At 43.8% G+C, this 21,381-nt stretch overlaps 1 pseudogene; it reads left to right on the top strand.

Moving 5' to 3' along the window:
- Positions 1-12,890: 12,890 nt before the first annotated feature.
- On the top strand, positions 12,891-19,495 carry LOC133756426 (cofilin-1-like; annotated as a pseudogene).
- The last annotated feature ends 1,886 nt before the right edge of the window (positions 19,496-21,381 follow it).

Raw genomic sequence — 21,381 nt, 5'->3', positions numbered from 1 at the left:
CATCCTCCACTGCCCTCCCAGGCCACAGTAGAGAGCTGGACTGGAAGAGGAGCAGCCGGGACTAGAAACCGGTGCCCATATGGGATGCCGGCACCGCAGGCTGAAGATTAAACCAAGTGAGCCACGGCGCTGGCCCCAAATTCATTTTTTGAACATCTCACTGGGGTGCCTGTTTTGGAAACATCTTCCACAGTTGGGCCCTGTCTCCATTAGCTAGCTTCAAAGTCTATAGATGAACAGGCAGAAGAGCTTCAACCTTCTATCTCCCCCTCTTTTTTGTCAGCTTTGTTAATTAGAGTTTTTGCATATTCTCCCACATTTTTGTCAATATGAAAAAAACTTGGGGTTGAGGACGTACATTTAAGTGACAACTGTTACACAGAAAAGCTCCTGAGAGTCATTCCCAGTAATACTAACATAGGGGCTGGCACTATGGTGTAACCAGTAAAATTGCTGCCTGCAGTGCCGGTATCCCATATGGACACTGGTTTGAGTCCCTGCTGCTCCACTTCTGATCCAGCTCTTTGCTATGACCTGGGACAGCAGTGGGGGATGGCCCTGGTGCTGGGGCCCCTGCACCCACATGGGAAACCTGGAAGAAGCTTCTGGTTTCAGCCTGGCCCAACCCTGGTCATTGCAGCCATCTGGGGAGTGAACCAGAGGATGGAAGACCTCTCTCTCTCTCTCTCTCTCTCTCTGTCTCTCTCTCTCTCTTTCTCTCCATCTGCCTCTCTGTAACTCTGACTTTCAAATAAATAAATGAATCTTTAAAAAAAAAAAAAACCACTAAGATGAATCATTACTGGCTTAGGGAGAGCTTCCAAGTTAAACTGCATTTCTTCCGTACTTACCCCCTTCACCTTCCTGCCAGCTAAGGGTTCTTCGCCACCCCAGGGCTTGAACTGCTAATCATTAATGAGATCCCTCAAATAGAAGTTGACAGAGAGGGGCTTTTTGCCAGGCAGGCTTTGAGAACGTTTTCAGAAATTCATGCCTTTCCAGTGATTTTTTGGGTTAAGATAGTATAACCAAAAAGTATAGACAACAAAATCAAAATTAGACCACTGGGATTATATCCAACTAAGAAGCTTCTGTGCATCAAAGGAAGCAGTCAACAGATTACAGAGACAACCACAGAAAGGGAGAGATGCTTGCAAACAATGTATCTGACAAAGAATTAATATCCAGACTCTGAAAGGAACTCAAAGTGCTCAACAACTAAATAATATCAGGAAACCACACGACCAAATGAAACTCAATAACCAAATAAGCTCAAGAAACTGAGTAACCCAATTAAAAGAGGGGAAAGTGGTATGAATAAACCCTTCTCAAAGGAAGTAATTTATATGCAAATGAATTTATAAAAAATGCTCAGCATCATGAGCCATAAGGAACATGCAAATCAAAACAAAAACGAGATATCTCACCCCAGTCAGAATGGCTATTATAATAAATAAATAAATAAATGTTGGCAAGGATGTGGACAAAACGAAACCCTCATGCATTGATGGTGGGAATGTAAACTGCTAAAGCTGATATAGAGAACAGTTCAGTAATCCTTAAAAAAACTAAAAACTATCTACCATACAATCCAACTATCCTATTTCTGGATGTATTTCCAAAGGAGAAGAAATCAGTACATCAAAGAGATATCTGTATTTCCAAGTGTATTACTTCACTATTCACAAAAGCAAGGATATGAACTCAAACTACATGTCTATCATTGGATGAATGGTTTAAAAATGGTATAAGTATGTTCTCTCTGATCTGTGGTAACTAATAGAGTACCTAAAAGGTTATCGAAAGAAGTGAAATTGACACTTCAAGGTGGCAATGATTTTGAACAGACCTTGTCTTGACTGTTGAGGAATGTTTTTTTTTTTTTTATTTCATATTATTTTTTGAGCTCTTTAGTTAGTGTAGGGTTAATCTTATGTGTATAAAGTTAATTGAAAATAGATCTTTGTAAAAAAAGAATGGGAATAGGAGAGGGAGGAGGAAGAAGGGTGGGAGGGCAGGCGGGACAGAGGGTAGGGTGGGAAGAATCACTATGTCCCTAAATTTGTATATATGAAATGCATGCAGTTTGTATATCTTAAAAGGTTTTAGGTAAAAACAAAACAAACAAAAAACACAGTATATGTACACAGCAGAGTATTATTCATCCCCCAAAAGAAAGGTATCTTATCATTTGTTGCAAAATGGATGAAACTAGAGAAAATCATGTTAAGTGAAAGAAGTCAGACTCAGAAAGGAAAATACCATGTTTTCTCTCGTAGATGGAACCTAGAAATGAATAAAGTCGATCTGAACATAGAATAATGGTTACTAGTGTCTGGGAAGGGTAGCAGTGGGGGGTGCAGGGCAGGTGGAGATCAGATATGAAAACAGAGAGAGAACAAATTCTAGTGTCCTGCAGCACGGTAGGTGACCCTAGTTCACAGCAGGGGATTGTATATTTTACGAACAAATAAAAGAGAGGAGCTTGAAGACCCCAAAGATACAGTAATGACAAAGAGAGAGAGATATCAATTGCCCTGAGTTGTTCAGTACATATTGATACATTTATCAAAATGTCACCATGTATCCCATAATTATTGTTAACCAAAAATTTTTTAACTTTAAAGAGATGGAAATGCGAACTAACCTGATTTGATTATCACACACTGAATACATGCATCAAATGATCACATTCTAGCCCCTAAATATGTACAATTAAAATAATCAGTTTTTTTTTTTTTATTGTAAAACAAAAAAGAAATGCATGCCTTCCTCTTGGAGTCCTCATCCTCTCTGCAGCTTCTCCTGCTAATGTCAGCTTCTCCACTCGTCCCCTCGTGGATCTCTCCTTAGAGACACAGAAGCATCCTCTCCTTCAGACATCTGCACGTGGTTGTTTTGCTTTGCTTTGTGGATCTTTAATGTCTTTATTCTGTTTTGAGGAGGTAATAAAAAGAGAGATTATAATTCAACATAAATGCTTACTTTGGGGGCTTGTGTCTTCTTTGTTGTTTTAGTTTCTTCCCCTTTGAAATTTTGTCAATGTTTTCATCTTGTGATTATATGCAGTATTATATACAAATAAACATGCACTTCATTATTTTTTTGCTTTCCCTTTTCCCCTGACCAAACCAAATAAAACAAAATAAAAACAAAAAACCTGCCCACACATTTTGTCTGGTTTCTCCACATTTTTCTATTTTTACTACTGGTAGATATGTTCACAAATGATATAAAATAATACTTTGTATGCTTTCTAAATGTATGCACACATCATGTAGTATGGACCATTCTATGACTCATCTTGGGAAGTAAGTGACGTGAGTTGGGAAGCCCGCATGGGGGTCGAGCTCTCTGTTTCTCTTAGGAGTATGTCCACTGCTCTCCAAGCTTGTGTGTAGTTCTGTCGCTTGTCCTTGTCCATTGGGGGAAATGATGCCTTCGGACACCCTGCTTTTTGTAGACATTTGTTTCCAGTTCCCGGAACACTCTGGATGCCCAGCCCAGACCCTCACCAATACGGAAGAATCAGTTTCCAGCCATGGGACTCCTGAGCTTTCCTGGCTTCGACTCCTGGTCTTAACTTTTTAGTTCATGGCCCTGAGATGTTTAGTTCAGCTACTTAGTGCTATTTGAGCTGTGATGTGAGAGAGTAAACCACTTCCCAGCACCATCGCTGGGGATGAGGAACCTACTACTGAGATCGGGAATTCTAGAAGGAAGAGCCAAAACACAGAGAATTGGAACTACAGTTTGCTGAATGCTTCTTTTATGTTGTTTTCACAACCTTTCACGTAAGTTGTATTATTTTCTTTGGAAGACAAAAGAAAAGAAAGATAGTTTTATTCTAACTGCACTTTAGCAATATAAGTATGGAAAATCGAAGTCCATTATGGGGGTAGATGAGATGTACCGTGTTCCTTCTGGTGTAAAGGATTTTTCCCTGAGTCATTCTGGAAGGACTCTGGACCTGGGATAAATAATCAACAGCTTCTGAAGTCAAATAACGCAAGAAATATTTCTGACCCTGAATTATCCGCGTCAAAAACTGTGATCTGGTTTCACAATATAATGTTTAACTTCATTTTAAAACGTTCATGAGTTGTTTGTTCTTGCATTCTAGTTGGTTTGATTTGGTAATAATAGACTCAATTGCCTCTGTGTAGACAAACTCCAGCTTTGCTTTTATCTTTATGATTAGTTTTTAAACACCAATAAAGGTGGAAATATCTGTTGTCTTAGATCTTCATATATGCCTTTAACCATTTTATATATGTATATATTTTAATAAAATTGACTTTTTAATTGCCTCGTTTCAGTCATGATAATCGTAGGAAAGGATGGAATTTCTTCTTTGATGTAACCAGTATCCTCGGAGCTGTCCGCCCAAGACTGTGAGCGACTATTCGTGATCAGTGAGACAGCTCAGCAGGCTGTGACTCTGGTTCTGGGTGATGTCCCAGAGGCCCCCACTGCATGTGCTATCGTGATCATAGAAGGCCACGGTGGGCCTGGCCGGGCAAGCACCTCTCCCCTCACTCCCTCCCACACGCCTCACCACATCCAGCAGGAATTCAGTCATTCAAGAGCAGCTAAGTCTCGTCGAGCGAGTCTGAATCTTGAAACAGAAGGCTTGACTAAAAAGGCAGTGGTCATTCTGGAGTGTGGCTGGCTTTTCACACTCACTCCACACCACGACCCCTTTGGCCCTGTCATGTCTGCTCAGAACTTTAGGTCCTCGATAGGGTGCTGGCAAATGCTTTTTCCTTCAAGTTCAAGTACAACTCTTGCCTCCCCTCTCTGTTTGGCAAGTGGAAGCAATCTGTTCATGGATCTAGTACCATCTGGTTGTGTGCTCGGACCATCTCTTATTTTTCTATCAGGCGAGAGAAACACTGTGTCTCTGGTGTCTACACAACAAGTTCAATTATGTTAAGCCCTGTCTTAGATTGCAACACTACAACATTCCTTGGTTTTCCCTTGGACATGGCTGTCTCCCAGTCTACTTCTCAGTTTCAATGTTGCTTATCCAGAAATTATACTACTGGGAATGTCCAGCTAAACTGTGAATTATACCACTGGGGACAATGGCCATGGAAAAGAAAAAAGAACAAGTGTCACAAATATAATATGTAGGGGTGGGCACTGTGCAGTGCTGGCATCCCATATGGGCACTGGTTCTAGTCTCTGCTACTGCTCTTCTGATCCAGCTCTCTGCTATGCCCTGGGAAAGCAATGGAAGATGGTCCAAGTGCTTGAGCCCCTGCACCCTCATGGGAGATTTGGAAGAAGCGCCTGGCTTCAAACTGGCACAGCTCCAGCCGTTGTGGCCAACTGGGTAGTGAACCAGCAGATGGAAGACCTTTCTCTCCCTCTCCCTCTCTCTCTCCCTCTCTCTCTCTCTCTCCCTCTGCCTCTCAGTAATTCTGCCTTTCAAATAAATAAAATAGGCCGGCACTGTGGCTCAACAGGCTAATCCTCTGCCTTGCGGCGCCAGCACACCAGCTTCTAGTCCCGGTAGGGGCGCCAGATTCTGTCCTGGTTGCCCCTCTTCCAGGCCAGCTCTCTGCTGTGGCCCGGGAAGGCAGTGGAGGATGACCCAAGTGCTTGGGCACTGCACCCGCATGGGAGACCAGGAGAAGCACCTGGCTCCTGCCTTCAGATCAGTGCCGTGTGCCGGCCGCAGTGCGCCTGCCGCAGTGGCCATTGGAGGGTGAACCAACGGCAAAAAGGAAGACCATTCTCTCTGTCTCTCTCTCTCACTGTCCACTCTGCCTGTCAAAAATAATATAAATAAATAAATTAATAATAACAGAAATCTTTATTTAAAAAGAATAGGTTACTAAATTAATTTCAACAAAATTTTCTGAGAACTGAGAGGAGAACAAAATTCCGTTTATTTAATTAAAGAGCTTCAGTGAAAACCTAAAACAAATGCTTTGCCCAAAGGTGCACTTTCCTGTTGAAATCAGATACTGCATTTCTTGACCATCATATCAGAAGGTCTAATTGAAACCATAACAAAAGAAAGAAATGTGAAATGATTGGAAACCAAGTAAAACTATAATTATTGATGGGTGGTATTGTCTATATACTCATATGAAAGCAAAAATTCTACACACAATAAAATAATTTACAAGTTTGCCTTTTGTTAAAATTAGATTCAAAGGTCAATTGCATTTTTAATTGCCATCTCAAGAAAAAAAGTGTAAAAAGGGAAGATACAATTAACAACAGCAACAAAAGAATGAAACAGCAAAAACAAAAGATATAAAACTTTAGGAATATATATAACAAGAAATACAGAAGGTTGTTATGCAGAAGATAGTAAAACTTCATTATAGAAAATATTAAAATAGAAGTAAATAGATATAACATTTTCATGAGCAGGGGCATTGAAGAAATCTCAAATCCTCCAATCTAACCCATAGACTTACTGCAATTTTAACCAATATTCCAAAATAGTTTTCCATAGAACTAGACGAGGTGTATCTCCAGATAAAGGTTATGACGACCTCTTCCTTTCTAATTCGTCTCTTCTGCTACAACCCCTTGTTAGGGTCCACTTTTGACGAGGCAAATTCAGCACTAAATGCGTGCTGGGCACTGTATGAGTGCTCTCCATTGACTAACACTTGTGCTTCTCACAGCACACATCTATGTCAGGAACCAGTAATGCCCCTTCTACAGACTGGTTAAGACCCTGTAATTAAGTTGGGCATCCAACTACCCACGGAATCTCATTGCTATGTCCATCCTTTCACCTTCCAGACTATTCCATTTGTTAGGCAAACACTAAAACCAATTTCCAACTTCAATTTTCTTTTTCTTTTTTTTTTAAAAATATTTATTTATTTTATTTGAAAAGCAGAGTTACAGAGCAGCAGGGGGTGGGGAGGAGAGAGAAAGAGAGAGAGACAGAAAGTCTTTCACCCTCTGATTCACTCCCTGGAATGAAGCAATGGCTGGAGCTATGCTGATCTGAAGCCAGGAGCCAGGAGCTTCTTCTGGGTCTCCCATGAGGGTTTAGGGGCCCAAGGATTTGGGCCATCTTCTACTGCTTTTTCAGGCCGTAACAGAGAGCTGGATCAGAAATGGAGCAGCCAGGACTTGAACCGGTGCCCATATGGGATGCCAGCACTGCAGGCGGTGGCTTTACCTGCTATGCCACAGCACTGGCCCCCCAACTTCAATTTTCCTTAAAATTTCTCTTCTGTTTTCCTTCCTTTTTTATTTTGGGACTACTTTGAATTTAAGCTGTGTGAAATTCCCTTTTATCTCTTGAGATAGTTTCCCTCTCTTTCTTCTTTCCTACTTTTTTCTTTTTAAACTAAATTTAAAGTTTTAAATTCTGAAGATAATTGTCATTTCTGAAAAACTTGCTTCTTTATGTGTGTGGTAGTTGTTTTAAGTATATGAGCAAGTGTTCACTTATTTTAACTATTTATACTAATATTATCGTAATTTGGGGAGTTATAAGTTTTGTGTTAACTTTTATACTCTATCTTTGAGAATGCTGAATTGTACTTGCCTATTGATTTTTATTGATGGCACGGGAAAGAAGCCTATATTTCCATACCTTAAATGTGACTTACTATTTACATGGGGATTAATGAACTTTCTGATCCCAAAAGCCTTACTTTGGACAGGAGAGTGAAGCCTCTAGCCCTTCACTTCTTGATTAGAGTTTTTAGTTTCATTTCATACTGTTTGAAGCTTTTTTCATGGTTTAATACCATCATCATAATATTCTCAGCCTCTTATGGTGTCTTATTTCCTAATATGGTAAGCACACTAGAATTGTAGAATTTTTCCCAGTTTACTGAAGTTTTCAACCAGTCCTAGAGGCACTGGTGCCTCAGCCCCTGTGCCAAGTATTCCAGGATTACTCTTCCTCCCCAGGGGAGAAATCTTGCTCTAGCCAAAGTTAGCTCAGCAAGGCAGCTTCCAATAATATTTGACTGTGGGTGAGTAGATGTATAAACCAAACCTAACCACAGTTGTTACTCATGCGCTTAGGTCAAGGATGTCAACCTCATCCAAGTCATTGAAGCTGAAATCTACAAAATATAGATGCTACAGGGAGAATCTTTCCAAAGTGCTCTTGATACAGGCCACACTGAGGTACTTGGTTATCTGATTGTTTTCTGCTTTCTGTATGGTTTATGCCAAATGTAACATCCAAATAGACATTATTTGTACAGATCATTGCCATATATTCTTTCCTTAGTTTTCATCCAGAGATTGAGTTGTCCCATGCTATGTTTGAAATCAGCAACCATAAATAGGTTCACCACATGAGTTAGTAAAAGCATCATTGTTTTTGGAATGATCAACCTGAATGAATGTCTTTTTTTTAAAGATTTTATTTGTTTATTTGGAAGGTAGAATTACAGAGAAGCAGAGGCAGGGAGAGAGAGAGAGAGAGAGAGAGAGAGAGTCTTCCATCCACTGGTTCACTCCCCAGATGGCAGCAAAGGCTGGAGCTGGACTGATCATAAGCTAGGAGCAGTTGTTTTCTTACAGATCTCCCACTGTGGGTGCAGGGGCCCAAGGACTTGAGCCATCTTGTGCTGATTTCCCAGGCCTTAGCAGAGAGCTGGTTTGGAAGTGGAGCAGCCAGGACTCAAATCGGCTCCCATATGGGATGCCAGCACTGCAGGCAGCAGCTTTACCTGCTACACCACAGTGCCAGTCCTGAATTAATGTCTTTAATTATTGAGGTTAACACATGTCATGTAACTGCTGGATTTAATTTTTTTCTTGCCTAAGTCGCTATCCTATGTCTTAGTTTTAACCTAATTCTGGCCATGGTAAGGCAACTGCTCTTCCAAAGTCTTGAAATCATCTTTGCACCCAATTGAACTATGTAACATTCTGTTTTCCAAGTTCTGAAGAAACTTCTCCCAGGATTTCAGTGAATCTACAGATTAATAGAGATAATAGAAAGTTGTGTAGACTTCTCATTTGCTATTTAATAAAATAAATATTTTTTTAAAAAAGAAAACCAGCTTGAGGTATTCAAGTTTTTATATACTTCTTATGATGTTTATGGAGCTGTACACATGTATTTTCATGGAATTTATCTTAAAGTAACTTGCTTGTTCATCTATCTGAGTGTAAATACAATAAGATTTTTTTCCCATTATATTTTCCAACTGATTTTCTATGTAGGAATGCTATTGATTTTCATACTGGCATATTGTATTGGGCTTCTTGGCTGAGTTATATCATTTTAGTTTTCAAGGTACACAGCAAGCTATCAAACAACTGTTTCCCAGCAACAGGATGGAGGAAGCTGCTAGGCTGCCACATTTTCATATGTTTGGCCAAGAAGGAGACTGCCAGTCCAAATGGATTTAGACAGCTTGTCTTTGTTTACACTGCTAACACAAATTACCACAAGCTGAGTGGCTTAAACAATGGAAATTTATTTCTCACAGATCTGGAAACTGGGAAACCCAAGATCAATGTGCTAGCAGATCCATGTCTGGGTAAAGCCTGCTTCATGGGCAGAGGGAGGTCTTCTTGTATTCTCACAGGGTGGAGAGCAGAGAAAGAGAAAGCTCTCTTGTGTGTTTCAGTAGGAACACTCATCCAATTTAGGAGGGCTTGGTTTTCATGGTCTAATATCTCGCATTATTGAGAGGATTTCAACAGATGGATTTGGGGGACACAAATATTCAATCTACAGCAGAGTTTATACTCAAATAGCAAAAGCAAGAAAAACATGTGATGCAACACTTGGTTTCTCTAGTTCTTTAAAAGGACACAGAACTGGAAAGAATGACAAGTGACCTAAGAACTGGGTTGGTCTGTCATGGAGGAGCCAACTTTAAGCTATAGTCTAGCAATGTGATAGCCTACACCTCTACCAAAGAGTTGTAGAAAGTCCTAGTTCAGAGGGCCTGCTCTGCAGTGTAGCAGGTAAAGCCGCCGCCTGCAGTGCCAGCATCCTATATGGGTACTGGTTCAAGTCCAGCTGCTCTACTTCTGATCCAGCTCTCTGCTGTGGCCTGGGAAAGCAGTAGAAGATGGCCCAAATCCTTGGGACCTTGCACCCACCTGGGAGACCCGGCAGAAGCTCCTGGTTCCTGGCTTCAGATCAGCACAGCTCCGGCCGTTGCGGCCAACTGGGGAGTGAACCAGCAGATGGAAGACCTCTCTCTCTCTCTTTCTCTGCCTCTGCCTCTCTGTAGCTCTGCCTTTTAAATAAATAAATAAATCTTGAAAAAAAAAGAAAAAGAAGTCCTGGTGCCTCACTGGAAGCAGAGAGGCTGCCTCCTGGCAGCTTCCTGTACTGCAGGTCATTTGCATTGAGATGGAGGGCAGGTCTCAAATGGCCGCATGACAGTTTCTCACACGACATCATTCACACCTTCCACAGGGGTCATGGGACATTCTGCCAGAGTGGACCAAGTGCTGCCGAGCCCTGCCTGCGGGGCCCACGTGCAGTTCTGCACCATTGCCGGGCTGCACGGCACAGCCACTCCCAGATACCACATGGTTGTTCTGCTGCACTCTTTTCCGACATCATCTCTCTTCTATAAATGCATTATGTAATAGTCTGAGGCAATGACAGAAAACAGTGCGGAGAATGGACTTGAATTTCTCAAGGGCAATACTCGGCCTTATTTGACATATTATATCCATGGTACTAACAGGCATTAATTTAAGTAACTATAAAATATTACTGCCTATCCATTTAGCATCTGCTAAGATGCATATGATTCTTTTCTCCTTTAATTAGTGTCATAATTTATATTTATGATGGTGATGTTCAACAACAGTAGGAACCATAACAAGGGAATAATATCTTGGAAGTGCTGAGGCAAAACACTTTCCAATCTCAAACTCTATGTGCAGCTAAACTATAAAATTAAGGGTGAGAGTGAAAGATAAATGTTTAGACCAGGACTGAAAAATTTCATAACTCACAGAAAGATCTTTAACTTAATGTGTAGGAAGAGAAAAATGGTAATGTTATTTTCCATGTTTGGATTTCAGAAACCCAAGTTTTGTAACACACAATCAACACTGAGATAAATTACTGATAGATATATAAATTGCTACAGCCCTCTGTAGAAGCATTTATTATCATTTAAAACAGATACTTTTTGTCCCAGAGAGTCAATGTCTTGGATTTTCACCTGAAGTTGCACTTGCACACGTGTGCACACTGACATATATGCAAAGATATTTATTGCTACATTGTCCATAACAAATAAAGAAACCAATAATATCAGACATGTACCATTTAATATGGTGACCACCCCGTTCAGAATGCTCTCCATATAACAATTCACCAATTAAGTCTCTCTACAAACCTGGCGGAGAGCAGACTGAGGAAGAGTTGTTAGTTTGCAGGCACTCTTCTACGGGTTTTAAGAACTGTGGACAAGATGGTCTTCTGCATTTGTGAGCCTGGTGTGGAGTTAATTCGTGAGTGCAGAGGCCTAAGTCAGCCAGATGCTGCCGGAGCTGTGACGACACCTGCTGCTGGTTCCCATGGGACAGGCACTTTCCAAGGACCTCAGTGGTGACCAAGGAAACCTCAGTTATGACCAGGATGTGTCCAGTGTACCCCGAGAAGGAGGGAGCTTTATGTCTTAGAGCCACTGTGGACACAGTGATGAATGACCCCGGGTTTGCCTGCCCCTGCAGACAGGGAACACACCATAGGTGAGAAGGGGTGTGAGGATGCAAGGTGCTGCCTCAGCCGGTAATCAAGTCTGTCACCCGTAACCAGGTGTTCTTCCCTGTCTGCAGTGAAGTATCGTTGCTTTTCAGTGTGACTGATAACCACACATGAATCTGCATTGCTTAAACCTGGTTCAAGCATGTACTTACCCTGTAAGACAAGTATAAAACCTGTACCCAAACTCAGTCACATGGAACCAGCAACTTAAACCTGGTTGTCTCCACGTTTAAGTCCTCCGTTCGATCGCCGGAGTAAACTTTAACTTGACGTTTCAGGCTTACTCTGATTTCTCCACTAACACCAACATATTCGACACTATTTGTTTCCCATCAACATCTGAAGTCACTTTTTGTGCCTCCCCTGAGCAACCTGCGCTGGACAGTGGTGTCTGTCTTTCTTGACACACTAAGATTTTGTAGTTTATTTGCTAGCACTTGCTAGTTTGCCTTACTCTGACTAGTTCAGAAATTGGTACCAGATGGAGAGTGCTTCCATAGCAAAAGTAAAATAATGGCTCTCCTTGCTCCGCCAGAAAATCAATCAGTGAAGATTCTGCAGTGAGAATGACATTTCAGTGAGCATGGTGCCTGGACCACACATAGACAAGCAACAGCAGGTTGGTTTGCAAGGATAAGATAGGATGTTTTATATTATTTGTGGGCTGAGCCAAACTCGGCTTTAAGATTCTTACCTCTTCATTCATTCATATTTACTTTTACAAAGGCTCTAAATGCCCCATGCTGTGGGCATAGCAGGTAAAGCCACTGCCTGCAGCACCAGCATCCCATATGGGTGCCAGTTCGAGTCCTGGTTGCTCCACTTCCGATCCAACTCCCAGCTAATAAGCCTGGGAAAGCAGCAGAAGATGTCCCAAGTGCTTGAGCACCTGCTCCCATGTGGGATACTGGAAGAAACTCCTGGCTCTTGGCTTTTTGATTGCCCCAGCTCTGGCTGTTGTGGCCATTTGGGGGAATGAACCAGCAGCTGGAAGATCTCTCTCTCCCTCCCTCTTTCTCTATAGCTCTGCCTTTCAAATAAGTAAATAAATATTTTCTTTAAAAAAGCCTCCAAAAGCTAAAAACTCAGTTTTCAAGCTTCCTTTGAAACTAATGAGGTCATGATAGATATTTCTGGGTACATAAGCATTTTCTTGCTTTGCAGGTGGATAGGAGATCCAGATATGCATACGATGACTATGAGACTAAAGAATGAGGAGGAAAATCAAAAGAGTGGGGATAAGTATATTAATCTGGTAGTGACAAATGAACTGAAACTCTCAATGTTGTACAAGACTAAAGGTCTGTTTATATCTTGTTCAATACATATATGTCTACACACACACACACATATATATATCTGTCCAATGAGATCGGATATAGTCTCATTTCATGGCACCGCCCCCCCCCCCCCCCCAGGACTAGCTTGATAGGCAGATTCTATTGAGAATGTGGGTGTTGCCCTACAGAGAGAAAATAAAGACAATGATGAATCATGAAGTGGCTCTAAAAGTTTACTGTGGGTGTGACTCATTTGACTTCCGTATACACTTCCAGCAGCCAAAGCAAGTCATGAATACGAGCACGCCTGATGCCAACTGGTGGGAAAGTATCACTCATCCAAAGGGAAGGGCAGAGATGGCTATCAAGAAAATTACAATCCATCATAATTGGAACTTCAGCTCATAACTCTTCAGTGCACGCTCCTTTCAATACAGAAAGCATATTCCCTGCATGCCCCTCCCCTATCCCAAGAAAGAAAACCCAAGAGTTCCCTCCAAGCCCAGCACTAGGGTTAAAGGGAAGGATCTCTCGATAACCCTTGCATCAGTCTGAATTTGGGTCCTTCTGTCCTGGAAACCAATAAAGTAAAATGACAAGCCTTCCCTAACCCCAATCACACTCACCACCAAACATACAGCAGTGGAGAGGTAACGAGGTAAGTGCACAAATAGGAAACGGACAAGTCACTTGCCCCAGGAAATTCTAAAATGATCCTGTGTAGTTGCTGCAAAAAAAAATGTTCTACCCAGAGGTGGGGAGCACATGCTGCACCCTAAGAAAGTCTCCACGGTTCACTGTCAGCCCTGGCCCTGGCCCTACTGTCTGGGAAATCTTTCCCTTTTCATCGACATTTCCAGTCATGTTTGAAGAGGATATTGGAGGATGGGCATCTCCCTGGAAGGCGAGTAGCTTTCCCAGTCTGTCTTTAGCCAAAATAAATAAATAAATAAAATAAAAATAAAAATAAGTGTCCCAAGGAAAATCCTAAATAATCAGAGTGCTCGTCCAGGTCGACTTGCATTCAGCTCTCACGAACTTTTCAGTGCCTTCTTATTTAATCATGACCGTGTGCTAACCTCGCCACTCCCCAACCCGTTCACTGGAGATTTGCTTTTCTCTAGCCAGCTCTTCCTTTGCACTTAATTTGGACACTTTGAGTATCTCGGGCCCCATAATTTGTGAAAATGACCTAATCTGTCTCATTTTCCTGAGCTATTTTATTGAAGCAGCAGCATTTACTGGGCGCTGTCTTAACACACAGCTGTCCGCGTTGCCTTGGCTTTGGTTCTTGTCACGATAAGTTTTAACAAGCTTTTCATTTCTTAAACCATTTTAGTTTCTTCTTCCAAATCTATGAGTCTCAATATTTTTTTTGACAGGCAGAGTTAGTGAGAGAGAGAAAGAGAGAAAGGTCTTCCTTCCGTTGGTTCACCCTCCAAAAGGCCACTACGGCCGGCGCGCTGCGCCGATCCAAAGCCAGGAGCCAGGTGCCTCTCCTGGTCTCCCATGGGGTGCAGGGCCCAAGGACTTGGGCCATCCTCCACTGCACTCCCGGGCCACAGCAGAGAGCTGGCCTGGAAGAGGGGCAACCAGGACAGAATCCGGCGCCCCAACCAGGACTAGAACCCGGTGTGCCGGCGCCTTAGGCGGAGGATTAGCCTAGTGAGCCGCGGAGCCGGCCAAGTCTCAATATTCTGAAACTAGAGACTAAGCAGAAGGGGCCGGGAGAGGCCGCGTTCATTGAGGATCCAGGCAGCAGCCACCGCGGCTAGGGTCCCTTTGGCTTCGGGAAACATGACCTCTGGTGTGGCTGTCTCTGACGTCATCATTACATGACCTCTGGTGTGGCTGTCTCTGACATCATCATTACAAATACCCAATGACAGGAAGGTGCGCAAGTCCTCCCCGCCAGAGGAGCTGAAGAAACGCAAAAAGGCCGAGCTGTCCTGCACCAGCGAGGGCAGAAGAGCTCCACCTTGGAGGAAGGCGTGAGGATCCCGGTGGGAGATGCGGGCCAGACTGTGGGCGACCCCCACGCCACCTTCGTAGGGACACAGCCAGACAAGGACTGCCCTACGCCCTGCGAGACCAAGGAGAGCAAGTAGGAAGCCCCGGTGCTTATCTTCCGGGGCCCTGACTGTGCTGCACCCCTTAAGAACAAAATGATCTATGCCAGTTCCCAGGCCGCCACCAAGAAGAATCAAGCACGAGCTACCAGCTGGTCCAGGCCCGCTGCACCCCGGCAGAGGAGCTGGGGGCCAGCGCTGTCATCTCCCTGGAGGGCAACCCCTGCTGATCCTCCTCCAGCCCCAGACCTGCCCTTGGGAGTTGCAGGCTGCCTCCGTCTGCCAGACTGGAGGGGCTAGGAGCATCCCAGCAGCGGAAGGGCGATTGCTCCGCCCAGTTCCCAAGCAGCCCCCTCACCCCTGCCCTTGGACCTTCTTCCTCCCTCCATGCCTGACTGTTCTGGACTCCCAAGACCGCTTGATCTTGTTTCTCCTGGATTGAGAGAGACTAAGCTTCCCCCAGGCCTCCCAGGTTTTTTTTTTTTTTTTTTTTTTTTTTTTTTTGGGGGGGGGGGGGCGTGGCTATATTTTTCAACGACACCTCTATTCCCCACCTGTTCCTTTCCCTCCTCGTTCTGCCAACTTCTAATCCCAGCAGTGGCTGAGCGTGTCTGCTCTGTGTGTATATGAAACGTTGTGGAGGTGACTCGTCCCTGTGCCACCTGCTTCCTCTTCCTTTTTGCCCTGGACTCTGCCAGTAAGGGGGACCCTCGATATACATGTAAAAAAAGACTGACTGCAAATGACACGTCAGGTTGGCTCAAATGGCATTGGTCAAAATGAGCCACGTGAGCAATCTTGATGTTAGTGAAGCAGGAAGCGTAATCCTTCCTTGAAAGAGGAAGCAAATATTTGTGTGCAAATCATTGGTGGACTGGGAAAGTAGAAACAGCTTGATGGTCGATGTCATTATTGCGTCATTGTCCTCGTCTCTGGGTGCTCTAAGCCAGACCTTTCATTAGTGAAGTCAGCTGTTGCAATCTGCTCCTAACTCACATATTAAGATGTGTTTTTTCAACGACTCTCATTATCTGATTTCTATTAACTCTATATAACTGTTGGGTCTACTATTATTTGCTTTTATTTCTTTTTTTTATTTTTTCAATTAACTTTTATTAAGTACTATATAACACATTGCATGTTACATAATACATTACACAACCTTCTAACAGGGGTAGATGACCATAAATGAGTTATTTTTCATCAATCAGGAAAATGCTTCTTTAATCAATGTTCTCCAAACCCTTAGTCATATAGTGACGATTAACTCCAGAGATGCCCTTATCTCTTTGCTTCAAACTCCACTGATAATGAAAACGAGCAATCCTTTTTTCCTTGCGCCCGTTAGTGAACTTGTTAATGTATGCGGTGGCCACTCCGGGGATACTAAAACACACAGCCATAATGGAGACTCCAGGCAGAATCTCGAACCTGCTTTTATTTCTATTAGTAGATCCTTTTCTATTATTTCTCCTAATGTCCTTTTATCTGGAAATCTAGGCAAGGGTGCTATTTGTGTTCTCTTGGGTCTTGCACATTGTGGATTGTTTCCATAGGTGCTTTGATTTTGAAATGGTGAGGACATAGTAAGACGGAACTTACTTGCAGGAATCCTAAGTAGCCAGGAGTTGAATGATTATCTAAGAGGATTCCTACAAGCTTCTGCTGATTATCACCACGCTGAGGCAGTCCGAGGTGCATTTTATGGCCATGTAGCTGTTTTAATCCAAAGCAGTGCAAACTGGCATTTATTAGTTCTCCATCTGTGTCAATCAGGAAAAACTTTCTCGTTTCCCTGGTCAGTAGACAGACATTTTCTCTGCTACTTGTTGTCACAACTGCGGCCTTTTGTGGGTCCTGACTTTAGGTGATGTGACAACGGGAAAAGAGACTCATTGCAGGAATCTTAATTTTGACATTAGATTGGTAAATATAGCTGAAAGGAAACAAATGTCTGACTCTGAAGTTGTTGGCATCACATTGCTCAAAGTAAGCTGATGCAGGATGGAAGTTGTGTAGTACAAGATGGGACCCATTTGGCAATGTGGCTGGGTACAGTTCAGGAGAGGAAATATCATAGCCAGTTAGTTCTGTCCCTGCTGTGTAGCATAGTCTTAGAAGTGGTGGTCATGACCAATTTTACAAAAACTGGCATTGTGGTATAGAGGGTAAGGCCACTGCCTGAGATGCCGGCATCCCACATGGGCAGCTGTTCCAGTCCCAGCTGCTCCACTTCCAATCCAGCTTCCAGCTAATGCTGAGAAAGCAGCGGAGGATGGCCCAAGTCCTTGGGTCCCTGCACCCATGTGGAAGACATGGAAGAAGCTGCTGGCTCCTGGCTTTCGTCTGGCACAGCCCTGGCCATTGTGGCCATTTGAGGAGTGAACCATGGTTGGAAGATCTCTTTCTCTCTCTCTCTCTCTCTAATTGTGCTTTTCAAATAAAATAAATACATAAACAAATAAATAAATACAAATGGTAGAACAATAGAGCGAAAACTTGAGGGGCTGTCTCTCTAACGCCCCTCGGATCGGTTCACAGCAGCAGCGCCACCTACTGGAGAAGTGGGCCCATGAACCTGAGTCAGAAAAGCTCTGATGTTCTTCCACTCTTCAAGGAGGCCACCCTGCCTGTCTTTAACCATGAACTTGCCTTTTAACTTTGTTGCTATTGTTATGTAATCAAAGAGCAAAAATCCATCCATTAATTGGATTTAAACCTTCCTCTCTAGCGCTCCCTTATTTTCCGTGTATCCCCCAGCGACAGATCAAAACCGAGAACAAGGTGAATCTCTCCATAAGGAGGAGGAGATCAATGACAGGTCAGGATTATGTTCCTGACTACAGCGCAGGAAGTGGGGTTTTAATTGTATCAAGTTAAAGGCTCTGGCTCCAATGTCAGATACACTCACTTCAGGCAGTAAGCCACATTGGTGCGGCTTCAGGGAAGAAAGCAGCTAGGGTAAGGGCGATTCCTGTGCAGAGAGAACAATGGCTAGAGCAAGCATAATAACCCCAGGGAGCTCAGGGTCTGGAGTTAAGGATTTGTATCCCATTCTCTTCCTCTCATATCTCTGCCCTCTCTCCCTTTTCTGTCTCTTTCCTTACCCTAACCCCAGCTGCTCCTGTTTTTGTAGTCTTTTTATGTATCATTTTGTTTCTATTAACCTCCAAGAGAGAAAAATTCCTTTGTCTGTTTACCTGGTGGGCTGGGGTCCATCCTTCTGTCTGCACTGTAGGAGAAAAACGTGTTTGTATTGAGGCTGCAGATCAGACTCTGTGAAGGAATCTGACCATATTTCCTCTCCTCAACGGTACTCAGCCAGGTTGTCAAGCCAAAGTCTTCCAGGCTACACAATGTCTACCCTGAATTCAGCTTGTCTTAGATCAGTCACTACAGGTGGCAGAGGTAGGGGTCCCTTCTTGGCCAAGCTTGCCTGATATGTGCCTTTGGTAACTGGAGAGTCCTGACTGGTTGTTACCTTAAAATCAGAGTTTCTCACAGTGTTAGGGAAGTAAAAATGGAGCCGTGAACATTTTTGCAAAATTAGATATAATGTATAGACCAGGGCCTTATTCAACATAATTGAACATCCCAGTGTATCTTATATAAAAAAGGAAACTATCTCTCAATTATTTACTTCTAGTTTTGTGTGTTTGTCAGTATATCTTGAATTGAATTGCAGTGCTTCTTTTTGGCAGTTATTTAAGACTTTTATTAACAGGCGCTTGCAGTTTGTGGATTTTTTTTTCAATCAAGTTGTAAACTTTTACTACAAATGAAAAATGAAGTGTTTGTGTTTTTTTTTTTTTTTTTTACAGGCAGAGTGGACAGTGAGAAAGAGAGAGAGAGAGACAGAGAAAAAGGTCTTCGTTTTTGCCGTTGGTTCACCCTCCAATGGCCGCCGCAGCCGGCGTGCTGCGGCCTGCGCACCGCGCTGATCCGATGGCAGGAGCCAGGTGCTTCTCCTGGTCTCCCATGGGGTGCAGGGCCCAAGCACTTGGGCCATCCTCCACTGCACTCCCTGGCCACAGCAGAGAGCTGGACTGGAAGAGGGGCAACCGGGACAGGATCGGTGCCCCGACCGGGACTAGAATCTAGTGTGCCGGCGCCGCTAGGCGGAGGATTAGCCTGTTGAGCCACGGCACCGGCCTGAAAAATGAAGTTCTTAAAAATCTCAACTGGAACCAAATATGAAAGTTTAAAAACCTTTAAAGGTGTATTGAGAAAAACCAGGCTTTTTAAAAACAAACACGTTTGTCATTACCAAAAAGAGACATCTTTAGGGTTAAATAATGAAAACCCGGTGCTACAGAGATAATGCAGACTGTCCCAGTAATCTGGTCAGGGGCAAAAGGCAAGCACTGCAGCCTTCAGCTCCTATCCTTTGTTCTTGCTGGAATTCCAGATTCATGTCTCCCTGTTGGCGGATGACGGTAGAGCTGTAAGCGGCCCGGTCTCAGCGGTCGCCCGGCTGCTCCTGTCTCCGCCATCTGTGGTTCAGGGTTCTCCGGGCGTCGGCGGCGGCACCCACGCAGAGGAGGCTGCTGGCCTGGGGTCTCTGCGGAACAGTGTCCATAACCGGATGCATACTCCGTCTCACGGGTCTGCCTAATCTCCTGCACCCTGGCTGTCGGCACCTCCCACCACCTCTGCCGCACAGGCGGGTTGGAACACCGGGGTGGAGCCCACAGGGTCTCCGCGTGTAGCACCTGCGGTGGGGCCGGCATGATGGGCCTCTCCTTCGGAGCGCTCTCCCATCCCGCCTCCTTTCCCTGCTCTCGCTGTTGTAGTTCTGGGGGTCACTGCGTGGAGGACCCCCACGGTGGCCGGCGTCTGCAATGGCCCCTGCCGTGCACTGGCGCTGCACCAGGGCCCGGCACCTCGGCGGCCTCCACACCCCCTTCTCCTTCAACATCACGCCCCAGTCTCTCCTTCCTGGGTGCTGCTTCTTTATGGCAGTCTGGGGCGTTCCTGTGATGAACCAGATCCGCTGAAGGCGGGGGCGGCCTCGCTGCCCCTGGTGGTGGTGACGGTGGCTATGGCTGTGGCCAGCGGTGGGGCTGCTCGGGGCCCGCTGGGGTCCGCTCTCGGCTCCCGCTACCGATGGAACTTACAATACCTCTCTACTCATATTTATTCTGTGTGATATTGTCAGAAAATCTCCAAGAAAAACCTTTCTCTGAAGCATATATTTTATGTTTTATTTATGTTGAGTTCCACATTTAATACACTCATAATTTATTCTTCATAGCAAAAGGCGGCATTTCTTTACTTGGTCTTTCAGAAAACTCATATTAGCATCTGGTTGCTCAAGCATTTAACTGCTTTGCTTCTTTTTTATGTATTGAGTTAATAAATCTATAGAAGGGTACTTCAAAAAATTTGAGGAAAATTGCCTTAAAGATAGGTTTTATTTTGATGCAAAACTATTTTAAAATCCAGGCACAGGTTTTTTCATAATATGCACTTTCATGAACTTTTGTATACCCCTTAAATACATGGATTTCAAAATTTTATGCACCAAAATAAACTTGTCTTTTTAAAAAGTTTACCTATTTATTTTCATTTTTATTTGAAAAGTAGAGAGACAGCTCTTCCACCTACTGCATCATTCCCCAAGTGCCCTTGACAGCCAGGGCTGGACCAGCCCAAAGTCAGGAGCCTGGAACTCAATCTGGGTCTTTTACATGAATGACAGGGAGCCGAGTACTTAAACCATTATCAGCAGCCTCCCAGGGTGTGCGTTAGTAGGAAGCTGGATCAGAAGGCAGAGAGCTGGGGCTTGAACCAGACACTCTAAAATGTGTCCTGTAGGCAGCCTTTATCACAGCTTGTTTTGTTTCTGTAAATGCGCAGTTAAATCTTTTCAGAGCAAATCCCATTGTTGCTCATCCTTGACTCCTTCTTCTGCGAACCAAGGACTGACTGTTCCTATGGCATCAATGAACTGATATATGGCTCGCTTTTATTTTTAACCCTATTCCCTGCACCTATAATGGAGTCTTTATTGCCTTTACCATAGCCTGTTTACCTTGTTCTTGTCCCATAATTTCCCCTTTCACACCTGATCCAGAGGCAAGCGGTGTTGGGTACTTACCGCCTTCCTTTCATTGTTATTGCTGCAGTCTTTTTCTTGTTGGGGCGGGGGATCCTCACTTCGTTTCCCTTGTACGCAGGTCCCTGTTCTAGCACCACTTGTGCGGGCCAGCCGCACCAGTCGAATGGAACCTAAGGGAGAGCGAGGGACCTAAAAGAGAGTCAAGGGCACAGAGAATGGAGCCAAGACAACAAGGCTGATCAAGGCTCATTTATTCTAAAGTCCCAGCGGTAT

Source organism: Lepus europaeus, chromosome 3 (genome assembly GCF_033115175.1).
Source record: "Lepus europaeus isolate LE1 chromosome 3, mLepTim1.pri, whole genome shotgun sequence".
In the NCBI taxonomy this organism is placed as follows: domain Eukaryota; kingdom Metazoa; phylum Chordata; class Mammalia; order Lagomorpha; family Leporidae; genus Lepus; species Lepus europaeus.
Note: the sequence above shows the minus strand (reverse complement) of the source record. Positions and strands in the feature narration are given on the sequence as shown.